Source organism: Bufo gargarizans, chromosome 6 (genome assembly GCF_014858855.1).
Source record: "Bufo gargarizans isolate SCDJY-AF-19 chromosome 6, ASM1485885v1, whole genome shotgun sequence".
Classification (NCBI taxonomy): Eukaryota; Metazoa; Chordata; class Amphibia; order Anura; family Bufonidae; genus Bufo; species Bufo gargarizans.
This window is the reverse complement of record NC_058085.1, coordinates 197804155-197824385: the sequence shown is the minus strand read 5'-3', so window position 1 is coordinate 197824385 and position 20231 is coordinate 197804155. Positions and strand designations below refer to the sequence as shown.

The window sequence follows — 20231 nt, the reverse complement described above, 5'->3', positions numbered from 1 at the left end:
TAGGATGCATATGACTTTTTTATCGCTTGGTATTAGTTTTTGTGATGTAAGGTGACAAAAAAATTGCTTTTTTTGACACTTTTTTTAATGTCAACTTTTTTTGTTTTAAGTTTCACACAATAACATAATTTAAAAGAAAAAATCATGTTTTAGTGTCTCTTATTTTTGGGCGATTGTCTTAGGTAGGGTCTCTTTTTGTGCAATGAGATGACCGTTTTGATTGGTACAATTTTGGGGTGCTTATGACTTTTTGATCACTTGGTATTACACTTTTAGTGATGTAAGGTGACCAAAAAATTTTAGACAGGTTTTTTTTTTTTTTTTTTTTTTTTACACGGTGTTAGGTCATGTGTTGTTATTGTGGAGCAGGTTTTTACGCACGTGATGACATCAATTTTTTATGGGAAAGGGGCTTTTTTTTATTGAAACTTAAATTTTTTGGTTAACTTTTTTATTTTATTTTTTCCCCATTTTTTTATTTTTTATTTTTGTACCAGTATGGGACAACATTACAGGGTCTGATCCCTGTTTCAATGCAGCACAATACATCTGTATTGTACTGCATTGACTATCAGTGTATTACGCAGTGTAATACACTGATAGTTTGCCTATGAGACCCAGCCTTGGGGCTGGGCCTCATAGGCCTCCATACATGCCAGGCCCCAAGGCTTGTAATGGCTTGGAGCTGCCATGGCAACCATCAGGTTCCTGCCACTGCAGAGCGGGGGCCCGATGGCTAAGGAGAGGGAGCGCAAACCTCCCATATGCCGCGTTAAGCGCATATGAGGGGTTAATGCATCAGCGTTATCACCATTACTGGTGAATTCAGAAGAGAACTGGCTGTTAGTAACAGCCGGATTCCTGCCGCTGATCGTGGCACCACACATGGGGGAACAGAAGGACCGCAGGATGAAAATGCTTGTCTTGGGGCGTAAAGTACCTGCTCTTTAGGATGAACATTCTCGTCCTGGGTCGTTAAGGCGTTAAAGGGGTTGTCCGGGTTCAGAGCTGAACTCGGACATAACCCCTTCTTCCCCCACTCCAGCATTTCGTGCTCCAATGCTCCTCCTTGCCCTGTGCTGTTTGTTTACCTTTTTTACACTGGTAGGCAGAGGCTTCGGCTTAGCAGCGTTTCCAGTGACTTAAAGACCGCCCATTAGTGCGGAAGCCTCCGCCTAGAATAGCCCGGTACGTTACTGGGTCTTATGCACAGGGCAAGGGAGAGCATCGAAGCATGGAATGCTCCAATGCTCAACTCAGTGGGGCTGAATTGGGGAAGAAGGGGTTATGTCCGGGACTGGTTCAGCTCTGAACCTGGACAACCTCTTTAGGAATATGCCGTGTAAAGGGGCTTTAGGAGAGTAGGTTTTTATAACTCTGGTATTATTGTCACAGGTATTATATGCTTAAATGGGTTGTCCAAGATAATTTAAAATCTCAAACAAGCCCCTCAGTTGCCTAAAATAAAAAAATTGTTATACTCGCTCTTGCCTCCCAACATTTGAAAATCCCAAGGACAAGCAATAGCAGCATAGTACGCTGCTGGCAAAAAACATTTTTTACATTAACTCATGCCTCTATCTCTGCCCAAAGCCTATACAGTCGTGGCCAAAAGTTTTGAGAATGACACAAATATTAATTTTCACAAAGTTTGCTGCTAAACTGCTTTTAGATCTTTGTTTCAGTTGTTTCTGTGATGTAGTGAAATATAATTACACGCACTTACGTTTCAAAGGCTTTTATCGACAATTACATGACATTTATGCAAAGAGTCAGTATTTGCAGTGTTGGCCCTTCTTTTTCAAGACTCTGCAATTCGACTGGGCATGCTCTCAATCAACTTCTGGGCCAATTCCTGACTGATAGCAGCCCATTCTTTCATAATAACTTCTTGGGGTTTGTCAGAATTAGTGTGTTTTTGTCTGTCCACCCGCCTCTTGAGGATTGACCACAATTTCTCAGTGGGATTAAGATCTGGGGAGTTTCCAGGCCATGGACCCAAAATGTCAACGTTTTGGTCCCTGAGCCACTTAGTTATCACTTCGCCAAACTGTTGTTGGATTGTTGGAAGAAGTTGCTGTTTGAGGGTGTTTTGGTACCATTCTTTATTCATGGCTGTGGTTTTGGGCAAAATTGTGAGTGAGCCCACTCCCTTGGATGAGAAGCAACCCCACATATGAATGGTCCAAGGATGCTTTACTGTTGGCATGAGACAGGACTGATGGTAGCGCTCACCTTTTCTTCTCCGGACAAGCCTTTTTCCTGATGCCCCAAACAATCGGAAAGAGACTTCATCGGAGAATATGACTTTGCCCCAGTCCTCAGCAGTCCATTCACCATATTTTCTGCAGAAGATCAATCTGTCCCGGATGTGTTTTTTGGAGAGAAGTGGCTTCTTTGCTGCCCTTCTTGACACCAGGCCATCTTCCAAAAGTCTTCGCCTCACTGTGCATGCAGATGCGCTCACACCTGCCTGCTGCCATTCCTGAGCAAGCTCTGCACTGGTGGCACTCATATTCCGCAGCTGAATCCTCTTTAGGAGAGGATCCTGGCGCTTGCTGGACTTTCTTGGACACCCTCAAGCCTTCTTGGGCTACTTTCACACTTGCGGCAGGACGGATCTGACAGGCTGTTCACCATGTCGGATCCGTCTGCCGCTATTTCGCCGTGCTGCCAGACCGCCGCTCCGTCCCCATTGACTATAACAGCCTGACGGATCCGTCCTGCCGCAAGTGTGAAAGTAACCTTAACAAGAATTGAATCTCTTTCCTTGAAGTCCTTGATGATCCTATAAATTGTTGATTGAGGTACAATCTTAGTAGCCACAATATCCTTGCCTGTGAAGCAATTTTTATGCAACGCAATGATGGCTGCACGCGTTTCTTTGCAGGTCACCATAGTTAACAATGGAGGCACAATGATTTCAAGAATCACCCTCCTTTTTAACAGGTCAAGTCTGCCATTTTAACCCAATCAGCCTGACATAATGATCTCCAGCCTTGTGCTCTTCAACATTCTCACCTAAGTTAACAAGACGATTACTGAAATGCTCTCAGCAGGTCCTTTAATGACAGCAATGAAATGCAGTGGAAAGGTTTTTTGGGATTAAGTACATTTTTATGGCAAAGATGCAATTCATCTGATCACTCTTCAGAACATTCTGGAGTATATGCAAATTTGTTATTATAAAAACTTAAGCAGCAACTTTTCACATTTCCAATATTCATGTAATTCTCAAAACTTTTGGCCACGACTGTGGTGTATGGGCCATAATAAGTGAGCCCCAACGAGTTTACTCCAGTCTGTTAGACAAGATGGCTGCCCCATAATCATGTCCAGGATACAGAATAAAAATCTACAATCGGGGAAAAAAAAAAATTTAACTACTGGCAGAAAAATTTGTAGGTGACACATCCCCTTAAATTCTAGGAATGCTGCCGTTTTGCACCTGCTAGAAAATCTCAGCTGCTAATGCGTGCACTAATGGCGCGATCAGTTATGTCCCTCAGGTCTTGGCAACTATGCATTGTGAAATAGCAGATTTGAACCCATTTTTATAAATAACATGCCAGCTGGTGATATAACGTTTTCTATCTACTTCATGCACACAACCATATTTTGTATCCATGTCCGATCCGCATTTTTTGCAGATTGCATTTGGACCCATTAATTTCGACGTGTCCGCAAAAAAAAAAACGTCCACACACAGATGTGTGCTGTCCGCATCCATGTACCTGTTCCGCAAAAAAACGTGTCCCATTATTTGGCCACAAAATGTGGACCACGGGCCTGTTGAATCCAATAGGTCTCCAAAAAAAAAAGACACAACACAGAAGTCACACGGATGTCATTAGCAGTGTAATTTATTTATTTATTTAGCCCTCGTTTATGAGAAATAAAAACTTAAAACTGGACATACAGCAAGGAGCTACTACTCCTGTAGAGAATTTCATTATGGTATAACATTTTAGTTGTTGTTCGATGCTGCTTATGAGGAAATATAATCTCTGAACTTTTTTATTTTTTGTTGACATACCTCAACCACTAGACCACACCTGCCTCCCAACAGGCTTGTGGTTATAGCACTTGACTATGTTGCTTGTTGTAATAACTTCAATTGTTCGTCCTTTAAAAAGTGGTCCACCAGAATAAAAAGAATAAAAATAAAATATAAAATAAAAATAACTCTAAGATCTCCTTTTTATTATTATTATTAAAATATATATATATATATATATATATATATATATTACATTACATTTCAGTTTCTTATTTTAGTTGCTTGAGCTAAAGGTGATATGGCTCTGAAGCATCCTTGCTATTGACATATAGCCTTAATATGGGACTTCAATGTGGGCTTATGCAAGAGGTATAGACCCCATTTATAATGAAACGGTGACATTAGAACAGTGTAATTCCAGGCTTGTGAAACAGTTTTCATTCAGTTTTGTGCTGCCTGAACTTTTCTCTTTACAATTGTATATTTTTATAGTACATCACTTATCGCTTAGGCGGAGTTCACATCTGCACTGACTTTTCCGTTATTCTGATCAGTCAGAGGAGCAGAAAGGCAGAAAAAATGGATCTGTTAAACGTACATATGTTTGAGGTTTTGAATTATCTTGGACAACTCATTTAAGCATATAATACCTGGAAAATGGAAAGCTCCTTTTCCTCATGTCTGTTATTTTGGATTGAATAAAAAGTCCTGCAGACGGGACTTAACGTGACGGAAAGGACTCGGAGCCAAAAGGATCCTAGTATCACACCATTAATTTGTGATAATAGTGGACACTCTTTTCAGTCTTCTGTTCTTTAAAGGAACAGAACAGTAAAAGAAATACTGAAATGCGAACAGACACATTTAAATCAATGGGTACATTTGCTGTCCATGGAAAATGCGTTAGTGAAGAACAGAAATGTGGACGAGGCCTATGCGCTGATGTGAATTTAACCTTATTTCAAAAGCAATTATTGGACAGTCTGCAGTCATTCAGAATATCTCTTATTGTCTTTAATTACTTGTATTCATATTTTTTCAGGGCTCCAGATGGCAACTGAAATGGTTGTGGTTGCGAACAAAAAATATTTTTTTCTAAATGTTTATGCTTGGCAGCTTTTTTTGTGTGTGTCGCCTACAGCCCTGATGCATAGATATAGATTTAAAAATGGCATTCTTGTTGCATCGGTGAGAAGGTGCATGGGAGCTTGCTGTTTACTGTAAGGTATTGTGCCGTAAGCAGCTGTTCTCCCTCTAGTGGTGGCTGCAGGTGGTCAGAACATGGAGCACATAGACCTTATTTATCAAAACTGCCTAATGGTAAAACTTAGTTGTCCTCAGCAACCAGTCAGAGATCAGCTTTTATTTTTTTCAGAGCCCTATTTATGAATTGAAAGCTGAGCTCTGATTTGTTGCTGTGGCCAGCTAAGACAGCTCTACTAAGAAACCGTTTTGATAAATGAGGTCCATCTTTGGTCAGTCTAGTGTAAATGCTCTCCTCATCAATAATGTTGATTTTATTTCCAGACCTATAAATGCAATTTAGTCCTTACATTTTTAGGCTTAGGAGCAATAGGCGTCCAAGCATTTTTTTTTTTATTTTTTTTTTTCCTTTTTAGTCTGGAGCCCTGATATTGTGCTCTGACAAACTATGAATGATTAATCTGTTATTTTATACCAAATATAATACATTCACAGACAAAACACTGTTTTAAATTCCTTGTATTTTTCTCTGAACAGATTTTAGTAAATGCAGAAGATTAATGTGGCCATCTAGGACATGCTCCGCCAATAATAGCTTTGGATTACATTGGAAAACGGAATAAAGTGACTCTTGAAGCGTCAAAAGAAGTTGTAGTCAGGATTTCAAGCAGAAGACTTAAGTAAGTCTACCTTCTAATTTAGCATTTTTACTTGCATTGAAAAAATGATGTGTAAAGGAACATGTTGTACAAAAGTATACATTCACATACTTTATCAGTGATATTAAAAGCCTTGGGGTGCCTTCACACAAGGCCGATTTCTGCGACTGATAATTGGTTCCATTCACTTGAATAGGGTTTGCAGGAATCCATGTGCTTCCTGCTAAAACAAACCCATATTTTTAGTTGCAGGATTTTCTACAGTAATATTTTCCGTGTGTGAAGGTAGATTTATTCTTTCTTGTGACTGAATAGCCACAAAGGTGTTATCACTAGAAACTCTGGGGGTCATTTAGGCGTATTTCAGGTGCAGATGGCAGCGCAACAGTTAGTTGTGCAGCTATCTGCGACTTTTCCCCGCTCACGGCAGGTCTAAAATTGTGGGCGTGGCAGGGAAGTGGACAGGCGGCAGGCCCATCTCACATTTTCTATGCCTGTTTTAGGTGTAGAAAATGGTCCAAATGTAAGACAGTTCGGAAACTGTTTACATTTAGAACTGGCACTGTATGCACCGACATTATGGAGAGGCCGGCATCCCTTCATAACTTCGGCGGATCCACCTCCAGCTATATAACTTTATTAAGACCTGCTTAATAAATGTGCGCCCATGGACTCCACATAACACGTGATTATACCGCTACATACTCTGCACCCCTGAGTGTCAGGTGGATGCCCCTTGACTGACAACATCTACTGTCCTCCATACTTTGGAAGAAGAATACAAGTATCGCCCATTGGACAGGTCTGTGATGATCCACCTCAGAACATATTTGACCCCTTCCTCATGAATGTTTTATGAGTGGGGCTTCGCTGGCACAGCAACGCTCCTTTTGGAAACAGGTTTTGGATTTCACCTTCAGGAATGTGACCCCTTTTGTATGCAGTTTTGGATGCAGCATACCCTGATATTCTTCCCTGTACTGTAGTTTCCAATACATTTCTTCACTTTGTTGCTGTGGCAGATCTATAAGGCCTCAGTACACATTGGTGTATTGTCAGCTGAGAACAGCGGGTTCGGCCGACAGTTTAATGTGTATGGGGAGCTCTATACTCTTGCCTGAGAGATGAATTTGGAGCAGAGAAGGATTAGGCAAAATGAACAGTTCTCCCTGGATATACAGTAGGTTGCCACTAGAAATATCTGACAACAGCTTCCTCCCCTCATTGAATCCACATTCGATGGAGCTGATTATTTGTGTATGGGGGAGCTGGCAGGGATTAGGGGGAGAGAGAGCTCAGCTTCATTTTCTGACTTGTTGAAGGGGTCTCTTGACAGGTATTGTGCTGATGGAACAATTGGATCTTTGCTTTTAAAGGTACTGTCCTATTACAGCAACTTGTCTCCTATCCACAGGATAGGGGATAAATGTCAGATTGGTAGGGTTAGGGATGAGCGAATCTACTTCGGATGGAACATCCGAAGTCGATTTGTTTAAAACTTGGTTTGAATACTGTACGGAGCGAGTGCTCCGTACAGTATTGGAATGTATTGGCTCAGATGAGCCGAAGTTATTTATGTTTCATCCAAAGTCAATTCGCTCATCCCTAGGTAGGAGTGGATAGGGGGTAAGTTAATGGCAAGGGACAATCATTTAAGGGTATGGCCACACATAGCCCTGTGAATTTATTCAATTAATACATTTGTGTATTTCTGCCACATATTTCACCCTCTGCAATCAATCTATAGCAAATCCATTTCTGCAGCAAAATCGGCACGATTTGATTTGGATTTTGCCATTGGGGACTTAGGCCAGACACGTTGTGGATTTTGACTACAGAAAATCTGCAGCAGAACTGCTGTGTGTGGCCTTGGCACCCTTAGTGATTATGGTATGTTTATTTTTTTCACCACTGCAGTGCCACTATTTTGTTTATCAAAGTAAATGACAAGTGACAACTTATTCTTCTCTGTGACAATCGTGTAAATCAATTCATTTTGTTTTATGCTGGGGAATAGGATCCTGAGAAGGTTTAAGTTAAGGGCCCTTTACACAGGCTGAGAATCCTAAAGATGATAACTAATGAGCAGTCATTTAGCCATTATCTGGTGGTCTAAATGTACCGCCAACTACCCGATAAGCACTCAAAAAAGTATTGTTTCCTGGCAGCAGATCGTTCTGTATAAACACAATCTGCTGCCTGAAAACAACTAGTCATTATGGGGATGAATGATGGCATTAGCGGTCGCTCTTCCCCATACTGTGGAGGAGATCTGCGCATGTAAATGCAGCAGTCTCCTCCACTGAAGAGCAGGTAATTCCCGGGAATGAACACTTCCTTCCCAGCAATCTGCTGCTCTGTCGTCCTATGCTAAAGGAATTTTTTGGGTTAGGTGATCAGTGAGAGTCCAACATCCGGGACCCTTGTTGATCAGCTCTTTGAGAAGGCACTGGCACTAGCAGTAGCGTTGTGGCCTTCTCGCAGCTTTCTGTAGGCCATGTGACGTCCCATTCATAGGCCACATAGCCTACGCACAGCTCAGTCCCATTGAAATGACTGAGGCTGAGCCTCAAATCCAAGCACAGCCACTGTCAATGCATGGCACTGTGCTTGATGAGCAGGGAAAAGACCGTGACACTACTGCGACAGTTGCTGTCTCCTCAAACAGCGGATGGGCGGGGGTCCCAGGTATCGGACCCCCACCAGTCAGATACTGATGACCTATCCGGAGGATAGGTCTTTAGAATAAAAGATCTCAGAAAACCAGTTTTTAAGCCGACACCATGTGATTATGTTCTTATTTCCAGTAGTGGGGGTGTTACATGGCACCATGTAGAATATAAATACTTCATTTCAGAGCCTGGTGTCACGTTCGCTTTAAGAGATGCAGCTGTTTCCTACATTTTCACTTCAGCGTGGAACTGATACAGCTGCCACTAGTGCTTATTTAGCTCAGAGCTTCCATTGCAGTAGGCTTGGATTAAATTTTTTCATGGAAATAGATCTCCTACAAAGCGTAATGTTTGTCAGTGGTGGCCAGTGCAAGCCCAGTATCTGACCCTGCTCTTTTCTCCAGCTGATCTTTGAGGGTACTGGGAATTGGATCCCCACCGATCCGATATTGATTACCTATCCCATGGAAATAAACATGCAATTTAGGTCATCAGTATATGCCCCCTAAACCACCCGCACTACCTCACTGATGAAATCATCTGGTTTCTAATGATATCCTTGGCAAATTCTTGCAATGGGCAAGATTGTAAGAAAACAACTTTTATTCTGTCACACACCGTATGCAAATAAAGAACTTCAGGTCAAGGGACCAGCATCCTCGACCCCTGAAGTCAAGCTAGCCATGTTTATGTTTGATGTTTTTTTTTTTTTCTTCTCTGCCAGCACTATACGTTCTCGACCCCCTGAAGTCCAGCTTTCCATGCCCACTTCCTGCCCATTTTTTATTTTATTTTCTTCATACGTGAGTCTCATGGAGATCCTGTGCCAGCACTATAGGTTCTTGTTTTCTGCATCTGCACAGTGAGCCCCGCTGCAGTGTGCTTGGCTTGGTTCATGCCCATAAATTAACGCCTGTGCAATGAGCCTCTGAAGCCAAGTACACTACAGCGGGGCTCACAGTGCAGGCGCAGAAAACAAGATAAACAGCGCAGGCACAAGGACTGCCAGGGAATTGTGTATGTATAAGCATATACAGTGCTCCCCATAATTATTCATACCCCTGGCAAATTTTGACTTCAAGTTACTTTTATTCAACCAGCAAGTAATTTTTTTGACGGGAAATGACATAGGTGTCTCCTAAAAGATAATAAGACTATGTACAAGAGAATTATTGTGGGAAAAAAAACATTTATTACATATTAAAACGTTTATTTACATTTGAGCAAAAAATGCAAGATGTTCAGCACTGTGGAAAATCTCAGAGGACGTGGTCGGAAGCCAAAAGTGACACCTGTGCTGGTCAGGAGGATAGTTAGAGAGGTGAAAGAATCCAAGGATCACCATCAAGGCCATCCTGGTGAATCTGGGCTCTGCTGGTGGCAATGTCTCAAGGCAGACAATCCTCCAACAGACACTGCACACTGCTGGGTTCCACAGATGCAGACCAGGCACACAAAAGCTTGCTTGGCCTTTGCAAAAGCTCATCTGGACAAAGAAGAAGACTTCTGGTCTTCTGTGTAATAGTCAGATGAAACAAAAATGTAATTGTTTGGTCACAATGATGTTTCATTCATTTGGCGTAAAAAAGGAGAAGCCTTCAACCTAAAGAACACCATCCCCACTGTCAAACATGGTGGTGGGAACCTAATGCTTTGGGGGTGTTCTTCAGCCAATGGACCAGGGAACCTAATCACAGTAAATGGCACCATGAAAAAAGAGCAATACATGAGGACTCAACAACAACATCAGGCAGTCTGCAGAGAAACTTGGCCTTGGGCACCAGTGGACATTTCAGCATGACAATGACCCAAAACACACAGCAAAAGTGGTGAGGAAATGTTAGCAGACAACAACATTAACGTTTTGGAGTGGCCCAGCTAGAGTCCAGACTTTCCAATTGAGAATCTGTGGAGGGAGCTAAAGATCAGGGTGATGGCAAGAAGACCCTCCAACCTGAAAGATTTTGAGCTCATTGCTAAAGATGAATGGGCAAATACCAGTGGAGATATGCAAAAAGCTGGTCTGGAATTTATAGGAAGCGTTTGATTGCTGTAATAGCCAATAAAGGCTTTTCTATTGATTATTGAGAAGGGGATGAATAATTTTGGACTGGACACTTTTTGCTCAAATGTAATTAAAAGCTGAAAAATTTCTTCCCACAATAATGCCTCTTGTACATCGTCTTATTATCTTTTGGGAGACGCCCATGTCATTTCCCGTCAAAAAATTACTTGCTGGTTGAATAAAAGTAACTTTAAGTCAAAATTTGCCAGGGGTATAAATAATTATGGGCAGCACTGTATGTATAGGTAAAGGTAGAGATTTTGCTGAATCAACTGGTCAGCTTCCCTGCGCTACAACAAGCTGCCTGCAGAGTGCACTGCGTTTTGTAGCGACAGGTCCTCTTTAAATGGTTTCAGGGACTGATTGATTTCACAAGAGGTCAGCCTTCATGCTTCCCACAAAGTACAATGCAGCTGCCACGCACTTTGCATGTTATCTACCCTTGGCATCACTCTGCCTCTTGTCTCTTGCTCTTTGTTTTTCTACAGTGATGTTTCTGGGGCAACAGTGGTGTTTAAACTTGAGACCATGCCTGGCAGCCTATGCTGTGTACCAGTCAGTGAATTACAGCCTTTTAACCCCTTCTGGATATACCAAAGTCTAGTTTGTGCCCAGCAGACTGCTGGCATAATTCCATAAGGTTCATCTAAAAAATGTTCTGGTTATGCACACTGGTAAATGCAGATAGAATATGCACATTTAAGGTGTATTGTTTCTGCTGAAACCTATATTTGTGTAGGTTTTTTAAAGTTGTATCATCACATACATTGGTGGCATATGGCTAGGGTATGCCACCACTGTCAGAAAGGTGTGGGACCCGCTCCCATCTCCAGAACGGTCATCCTAAAGTGAATTAGAATGCACCACCCTCTAGTCACTTCTATGGGAGCTCCTAAAATAGCTGAGTGCTGGCACGGCTGTTTCCGATAGTCCCATGACGGTGAATGGAGAACTGGCCGTAAATGCACGGTGTGCTCTCTATTCACTTCTGTTGAAGAGCATGCGCGGCGCACACTCATTGACTTTGGAAGGCCATTTTGGGCCTACTATCTGACATGGATTGCATGTCCTAGAGAAATGGCACCAATGTTTGACATGACACGGCCTCTTTAATGAAAAAATGTATAAGTGCAAAACCATTTTGTGATGTTGAATGTCCACTTTCCTTGTATTCACCGGGCTCACAAATGTATAGTGCATTGCAATGCCGTGTTATGAGTCCCTGTTTTACATTAATCTGTGTTTGGTGGACCAGTATGGATTTAATTTTCCATGTTGAAGACCAATGTTTCTATGTGGATTTGCCAGGATATTTATGATATATGTTCTGTATAATTAATGATAGATTCTATTTGGTAGAGAAAAACCTAGAATCTGCAAGTAATGATTGTAGTACATTCCTAGTATAAGGATATGCTTTGCATCTTTCTACACATGACATACCGTGTACTCCTAGATTTGTATGAGAAACATGTATGCGTGTACGTCTGGCATACCTTTTTATATTCAACATGTTTATTGGAAAGAGTAGTCAACCACAGAGCTCATCTTAATATATGTGTGTGTGGATATATATATATATATATATATATATATATATATATATATATATATATATATATATATATATATATATATATCTCTATCTATCTCATTACACTCACCTAAAGAATTATTAGGAACACCATACTAATACGGTGTTGGACCCCCTTTTGCCTTTAGAACTGCCTTAATTCTACGTGGCATTGATTCAACAAGGTGCTGATAGCATTCTTTAGAAATGTTGGCCCATATTGATAGGATAGCATCTTGCAGTTGATGGAGATTTGAGGGATGCACATCCAGGGCACGAAGCTCCCGTTTCACCACATCCCAAAGATGCTCTATTGGGTTAAAATCTGGTGACTGTGGGGGCCATTTTAGTACAGTGAACTCATTGTCATGTTCAAGAAACAAATTTGAAATGATTCGAGCTTTGTGACATGGTGCATTATCCTGCTGGAAGTAGCCATCAGAGGATGGGTACATGGTGGTCATGAAGGGATGGACATGGTCAGAAACAATGCTCAGGTAGCCTGTGGCATTTAAACGATGGCCAATTGGCACTAAGGGGCCTAAAGTGTGCCCAGAAAACCTCCCCCACACCATTACACCACCACCACCAGCCTGCACAGTGGTAACAAGGCATGATGGATACATGTTCTCATTCTTACGCCAAATTCGGACTCTACCATTTGAATGTCTCAACAGAAATCGAGACTCATCAGACCAGGCAACATTTTTCCAGTCTTCAACAGTCCAATTATGGCTACTTTAAAGTAGCCTATGGTGAGCTTGTGCAAATTGTATACTCTTTTTCCTATTTGTAGTGGAGATGAGTGGTACCCAGTGGGGTCTTCTGCTGTTGTAGCCCACCTTTCTTTCCCATTCTGATATTCAGTTTGGAGTTCAGGAGGTTGTCTTGACCAGGACCACAACCCTACATGCATTGAAGCAACTGCCATGTGATTGGTTGACTAGATAATCGCATTAATGAGAAATAGAACAGGTGTTCCTAATTCTTTAGGTGAGTCTGTAATAAAATATATATATATATATATATATATATATATATATACACTCTATAGCAAAAGCAGAGCAGCACTCCAAATTGTAGTAGAAAAAAGAGGATGTGTTTATTCACCCATAAGTGACGCGACGTTTCGTTTCCAAAATGAAGCCTTTCTCACACACACACACACACACACACACACACACACACACACACGTACGTACGTATATATATTTTTTATAAATAACATCTCCAGGCAGTTGCATGCATGTCATCCTCATGCCGAGCGTTGTGTGTAGTGGATGATTGCTGTTGAGTGCTTTCTGCTGTAGTTGGATATGAAGTAGTGATGCAGATGGTTATACTGTGAGAATCTGACATAGAATATTATGATTATTGTGTTGGATTTCTGTGGTCACACTCCAAACAGTAGGAAGTTGTACGACCCTCCTGGTTGCTATGATGTGCACTGTTTACTTAGTTTTGGCAGCAATAGATTTGTTTTCTGCAAATACATTTTTTACATCACTGATTATTTTTGACAGTGAAATGAGACGGCTTAGAGCGCATCAGTCTTTGACGTCTGCAGTTACTGTGCACCAGATGGACACATGCACACAGAAGATCACATTAGAAATGATTTGTTAGTTTTCTTAAAGGCAACAATTCATCAGAAAGTCTATTGTTTAATGTTTTTATGTTAAAAAAAGATTTGGTGGATATTTTTAATTTTCCATGTCATGATCTGTATTTAAACAAAAACATAAAATCCAGCATTTTTACACTGGCCGCTAAGCCTAATAGGCACCCCTTCTAAAGCACTTTACTGGCGTTATCTGCTTTGTTACGAGCAGGATTAAAATGACAGATACCACCTCTACATATAGATAAAACGGCATCCACCATTCACAATGGTTGATTGTCAAGGCTCATCTACTCCTTCCTGATCTCTGCACAGATCACAGAGAATGTCTAGGAATCTTTCCCATAGAAGTCAATAAGGTCAGCTGCTGTACTATGGCCCATGGGGCTGCTTTAAAGAATCTCTCTAATTGCTGTTAAAGGGGTTGTCCGGGTTCAGGGCTAAACCCTGATAGCACCTTTTCTGTATTCACTTGCATGTAGGAGAGGAGCATCTGACCATTTCCTTGCTCCGATGCTCCCCTTGCCTGGTTGCTTCTCGCCTATCGAGCCCCAGTTTCTTTTGAGCTGGTGACATGGCTCTTTTGGAGGCGGGTACTATACAAAGTAGCATAGCACCCGCCTACAAAAGAGCCCATGGTAGTGCTATACACCGCCTATCTATGCTGGTGACGTCACCGGGCTCACTGCTAGGCTTAAGCCTCCACCTAGCATAGTATGGCCAGATGGCAGCCAGATCTCCATTTCCCATTAGAGTCGATGGGGTTGGACGGCAATGAGGTAGCTTCCGGCAGAGAGATACAGCAGGCTGTTCCCTGCCATTACAGACTGCCGGATCCAAAAGCACTAATGTGAAATTGGCCTATGAGACTGGCACAAGTAGAAAGCAGTGCTGCACAAACGGTATACAAGTAAATGTCAATTACTCTATCCTCTTGAAGTCCTTTTAGCCATCGAGCATTCTTGTCAAATATGATGACTGAAATTTAATGAAAAGCTGGTGTACGTTAAAGGGGTTGTCTCATTACAGCGAATTATCATGTAGAGAAAGTTAATACAAGGCACTTACTAGTTGTGATTATCCATATTGCTTTGCTGGCTGGATTGATTTTTCATCATATTATACCCTGCTCCTTTCCATGGTTAAGACCACCCAGCAGTGGTGGCCGTGCTTGCACACTGTTGGAAAAAACGATGCGCAATCCTGCGATCCCAGCTGCTGGATTGCAGGATGGTTTGTAACCACAGAAACAAGCAGTGTATAAAGTGATGGAAATTGAATTCAGCCAGCAAAGGAACCAATATGGACAATTACAATACATTAGTAAGTGCAACAGAGAATAAATGTAAACTGTTTTATTGCACACTGTCCATAAGTAGCTCTTTTTAAAACAAAATAATTGATATTGGCACAGCCTAGTGAGCTGTGTATCTAACTATTCGTCAAAGTATATTTAAAGGTGATATTGATGCAACCATACAATTTTCTGGTTGTATTTTTTTAATGGGGTGTATTTTTATTTTACAATCTCCAGTAGTAACCTCCTTATGTCTCAATATTACCTGAATCAAATAGATATGTTGCATCTAGTTCTTGAAAAGCCCCAATAGGTTGTGTGTGTGTGTGTGTGTAACCGAATACTGACCATGTAAATGTGGCCTGAGGCTAATTTCAGTCCCTGAAACACACTTCTTGTGATGGCTGCAGTTCCTGGCTTCATTTCTTGCACAGCAGTATGCGAGTACGATTCAGTAGACATGAGGTCGGACAGGAACGTTTAGCGTCAGATCATTATGCTGTTGTGAGTTCAGGTGTAGAAAATTCGGCCATCATGTGAAGTGTGTTTCCCAGACCAAACACTCATGTAATATTAGCCATATACCATAACAGGGAAAACCTGAACATCTGGGGGATTGGGTTTACCTAGCGCAGGGCTTGACAAATTTCCCTGGAATCTAGGAGCCAGCTTAAAAAAGTTAGGAGCTGTTTTTTTTTTTTATAAAGCCTTATTTTCAGCGACAAAAATAACACCTCTTAAATTAACATATAAAGTCTAGAACCAAACATGGGCATTAACAACATATACAGTGGCAGTGTACAGTACCGCACACACATGTACAGTGGCAGTGTACAGAATCGCACACACGTATACAGTGGCAGTGTGCAGTACCGCGCACATGTACAGTGGCAGTGTGCAGTACCGCGCACATGTACAGTGGCAGTGTGCAGTACCGCGCACATGTACAGTGGCAGTGTACAGAGTAGAATTGTTGCGATACCAAATTTTTGATTCGATTTTGATACCAGACGAAAAAATAAACAAAAAGCTACTTGCATTTCGCATTAAAAAAATGGCGAATCGCTCAGTTTTATTTATTTATTTTTTCTGTTCCGGCGCTCACCGCATAGATTTTTTTTATATTTTAATAGTTTGGACTTTATATGTGAAATTGGGAAAATATATAATTTAGGCCTGCACAATATATCGCCATATCGCAATCGCCAATTGGCCGACCCAAAAATGCTACAATTATATTACCATATGTTTCGCTTTATAAGACAAACCCCCCCCCCCCCCCCAAAAAAAAAATTGGTTGGGGGAAAATGGCAGTGCGCCTTATAAAGCGATGGTTGACTTTTTACGTGGTTGACACGGATGTATCGCCGGCCGCTATGCTGCACAGCGCGGGCGGCGATACATCAGTTACAGTATGGGGAGGGAGGAGGGGCTGAAGGCACGTCGTTATTTTAATGAACAAATGTTCTTTTATTTATTCTATTTTATTTATCAGTTCTGTGCAGTGCGATTAAGAAAATGGCAAGTTTTGTATTTTGTACTTTTGCAGTAATGCAAATGTTATTTACTTTAGTAAAAGATGTTTTATTTTGAAAAACACTGTGCATTTCAGTTCTTGAGTTAAGCATAACTACATTTTAGCATTATCAGTAATTTGTGTGTGCTTTTGCCTTGAAAATCCAAGCAAATAGACCTCTAGCACAATTCCCTTAAAATATCGCAGGGCAGCAGGGAGCTGACTATGGCAGCCAGGACTTCAGTAGCATCATGGCTGCCATGGTAACTGATCGGAGCCCCAGGATTACACAGCTGAAGCTCCGATCAGAAGCTGCCACTGCCACCAATAAAGAGGAGCGGAGGGGACCCTGTGGCCACTGCCACCAATGATTTTAATATTGGGGGGCTGAGAGGGGCGGGCGCACTGTGCCACCAATGATTTTAATGGGGTGGTCAAGGGGCGGCGCACTGCACCACCAATGATAATTATGCCTTAATACAGAAGGCGGGTAACTGGCAGCAGATCAGCGGCAGTTAACCCCTCAGGTGCGGCACCTGAGGGGTTAACTGCCGCTGATCGCAGCTCCCTGTCAGAGGCAGGGTTTCGGCTATGCGATTCTGCTGCCAACACTTGCCTCCTGTATTATGTGTTATATGGGTCCGGACTTTAAGTTGCAGGCTACACAGAGTCCAGAGATGTCCCAGCACGTACTTTTATTCCTGGGCGCTGCTCCGTTCGTCCGCCGTGCCCCATTACTGTCTCCTGCTCCATATGCTAATTACTATCGGAGCAATGGGGAGGAGAAATCTGCTTCTCTCCTGGGCGTTCCTTCTCCCTCTGCTGCGATTGAACAGCGCTATAGCCAGGGAGAAGGAATGTCCATGTGATGCAGACCCACTGCGTCCTACCTACCTCCTCCACTCCCCCGATGCCACCCTGTCCACCCCGCTCTCCGCCCACGGGTAACGCCTACTGGGGGCAGCCATGTGAGGGCAAATACCCAGGCGCCAGGAGAAAATTCCTGATTGCCATGGCGACCTGGCGCCTGGGATTTGTTGAGCCCTGACATGGGGCCTGGTATAGAAACGCCAAACTTTTGTATACCTGTAAAGGCAAAAGTCCAGTACTTGCAGAAGTATTAAATGACCAAACCAAAGCTTCTAGTCAATGGTCGATGCTGTGAGGGGGCTGCAGTGCTCTTCTAACAGCTGGCATCTGGCCCCCACCAATCGGAAACTGATGACATAGGGCATATTCACACGGTCTGATCTGTGCTTCCGTTCCGCATCTCCGTGATTGTGGACCCATTCAAGTGAATGGGTTCGCATCCACGATGCGGAGTGCACACGGGCCAGTGCCCGTTTATTGCGGGCCACAATACGGCCACGGAACCACAATGGCCGTGTGAACAAGCCCTTATCCTGAGTGTAGGTGATCAGTATTAAAGGGATTTTCCAAAACTTTTTACTTTGGATAGTTCAGCAGTATCTGTTCAGTGGGGGTCTGACACCCAGGACACCCACCGATTTAGCGGCATGCTCGGTAAGCTACGAGAAGGCCGCCGTGCTTACAGGAGTGCTGATACCTTCTCAAATTGCTGATCAGCCAGGGTTACGGATGTTGGACAACCCCTTTAATTGTCAACTTTCTTTTTTATTTATTTTTTATAACTTTTTTCTTCTATTAATATGCTCCAAAATATTTGCTGACTTTATAAAGGTGATAATTTGCGAGTTCTCCATGACTATAACCATGTAACGGCAGTTTGTAGTAGAATCCTAGAATGTCTTATCAATAAAGTCGCTTGAGTGAAGCCTGTCTGAAAGCCTGTACCTCTATGTATTTTTGGAATTGCCTTACACATTCTCATTAGCACATTTTCCAGGTGTCATTTCTGTCTTACGTGAGGAAACAAGTAAGGTAACAGGTTAAAAATAGCTGTGAATGGATCGCTGTAGTTGCTGCTGGCGTGTCAGAAATGTGCGTTATCTCTGCCGCTTTGCTTCAGTAGTAAATATAGCTCAGCGAGGAGTATTAACAGGAGCGTATGAATGAAGCGCTAGCTGTTGAGCCTTTACTTCATCTCTGTGAAACTCCCTTTAAGAAATAAGGATTTTTTTTGTTTTTTTTTCCAGGAAACTGCTTCAGTCAATTTCTCTAGTTTATTTCCATCCATTGGCAGTTCCTGAGTTTTGATTGTGCAGCTAAAATAAAACATGAGATATAATTGTCAAGAACATGCAGTTTAATAGAGAAAAATGGTGCTTTAATGTGTTACCAGAAAATAACCTATTGTTTTAAATCAACTTTTTTTGATCACCTCTGTACATAGATAACACAGAAATCACCATTCACAAAAGCTTATCTACTCCTTGCTTGTACAATGACTTGCACAGGTCACAGGGCATGCCTAGAAGGCTCTCCCATGGAAGTCAATGAGTTCCCTCCTGTGCATTCTGTCTATGGCCCATCATGGCTGCTGTAAAGCACATCTCTGAATGCTGCTAACAGCTCAGGCAAGATGGCAGCCCCCATAATCACATTCAGGAAATAGAATAAAAAAACTAAAATCGGGAAAATAAAAACAAATTGCAAAAGAACAATGTGTCCCTATCAGGTTTTACAGTGCCTAGAAAAACTATTCATACCCCTTGAACAAAAGACTTGAGACTGGGGCGGAGGTTAACCTTCCAGCAGGACAACAGCCCAGTCAAAGTCCAGCCCTATATCCCATTGAGAATCTGTGGCAAGACCTAAAAATTGCTGTTCAGACGCTCTCTATCCGATCTGACTGAGCTTGAGCTATTTTGCAAAGAAGAGTGGGCAAACATATCAGCCTCTAGATGTGCAAAGCTGGTATAGGCATACCCCCAAAAGACTTGCAGCTGTAATTGCAGCGAAAGGTAATCCTACAAAGTATAGGCTATGGGGGGTTGAATACAAATGCACGTGATGCTTTCCAGAATTGTATTTATAAAATTTTTGAAAACCATGTATCAGTTTCTTTTCACATGACACATACTTGCTACTTTGTGTTGGTCTATCACATAAAGGCCCAATGAAATACATTAATACACTGTAACGTGGAAAAGTTCAAGGGGTATGAGTACTTTTTCAAGGCACTGCAACTAGCATTTTCCGTTGGTATAATGCAGTTTTGTGACCTTTGTTGGCTTTTTTTTATTTTTTATCTGGAGATATTTTTAATTCGTCTGCATCAAGGTGCATTTGAAACCTTTTTAATATTTAATGTGAGTGTGCGATTACACCTCTGTACTGGTAGCTAGAGCACAGCCATTTGCTAGATCTACTGTCCTTCGAATATGGGTTCAGGAATGGAATATATTACTTCCCTGAAACATTCAAATGCCTTTTGTCTGTTACTCACAAATATCATATTTAAAAGGGTTATGCCATGATTGATGTAAAAAAATGAAAATCGGTCATATTACAGGGATCAGAAACCTCCCGCACTCCAGATGTTCAGAAACAACAACTCCCAGATTCCTCCTTTTCAAAGGGAGTTATAAGAACAGCTAAGTAAATGTTCATGCTGGGAGTTGTAGTTTTACAGCAGCTTGGCGTGCTGGAGGTTGCTGATGTCTGATATAGTACATGACAGTCTCTTTCTAACAAAGCTGGA

The 20231-nt window shown here is 42.0% G+C and overlaps 1 long non-coding RNA gene across 1 annotated transcript in view; it reads left to right on the top strand.

Annotated features, from left to right (window-relative positions):
- LOC122942458 overlaps positions 1-20231 on the top strand; it is a 109067-nt gene that overhangs the window by 55303 nt on the left and 33533 nt on the right. The window contains exon 2 of the long non-coding RNA XR_006390556.1: positions 5741-5883. This is a non-coding gene — a long non-coding RNA (uncharacterized LOC122942458). The remainder of the gene's footprint in view (positions 1-5740; positions 5884-20231) is intronic.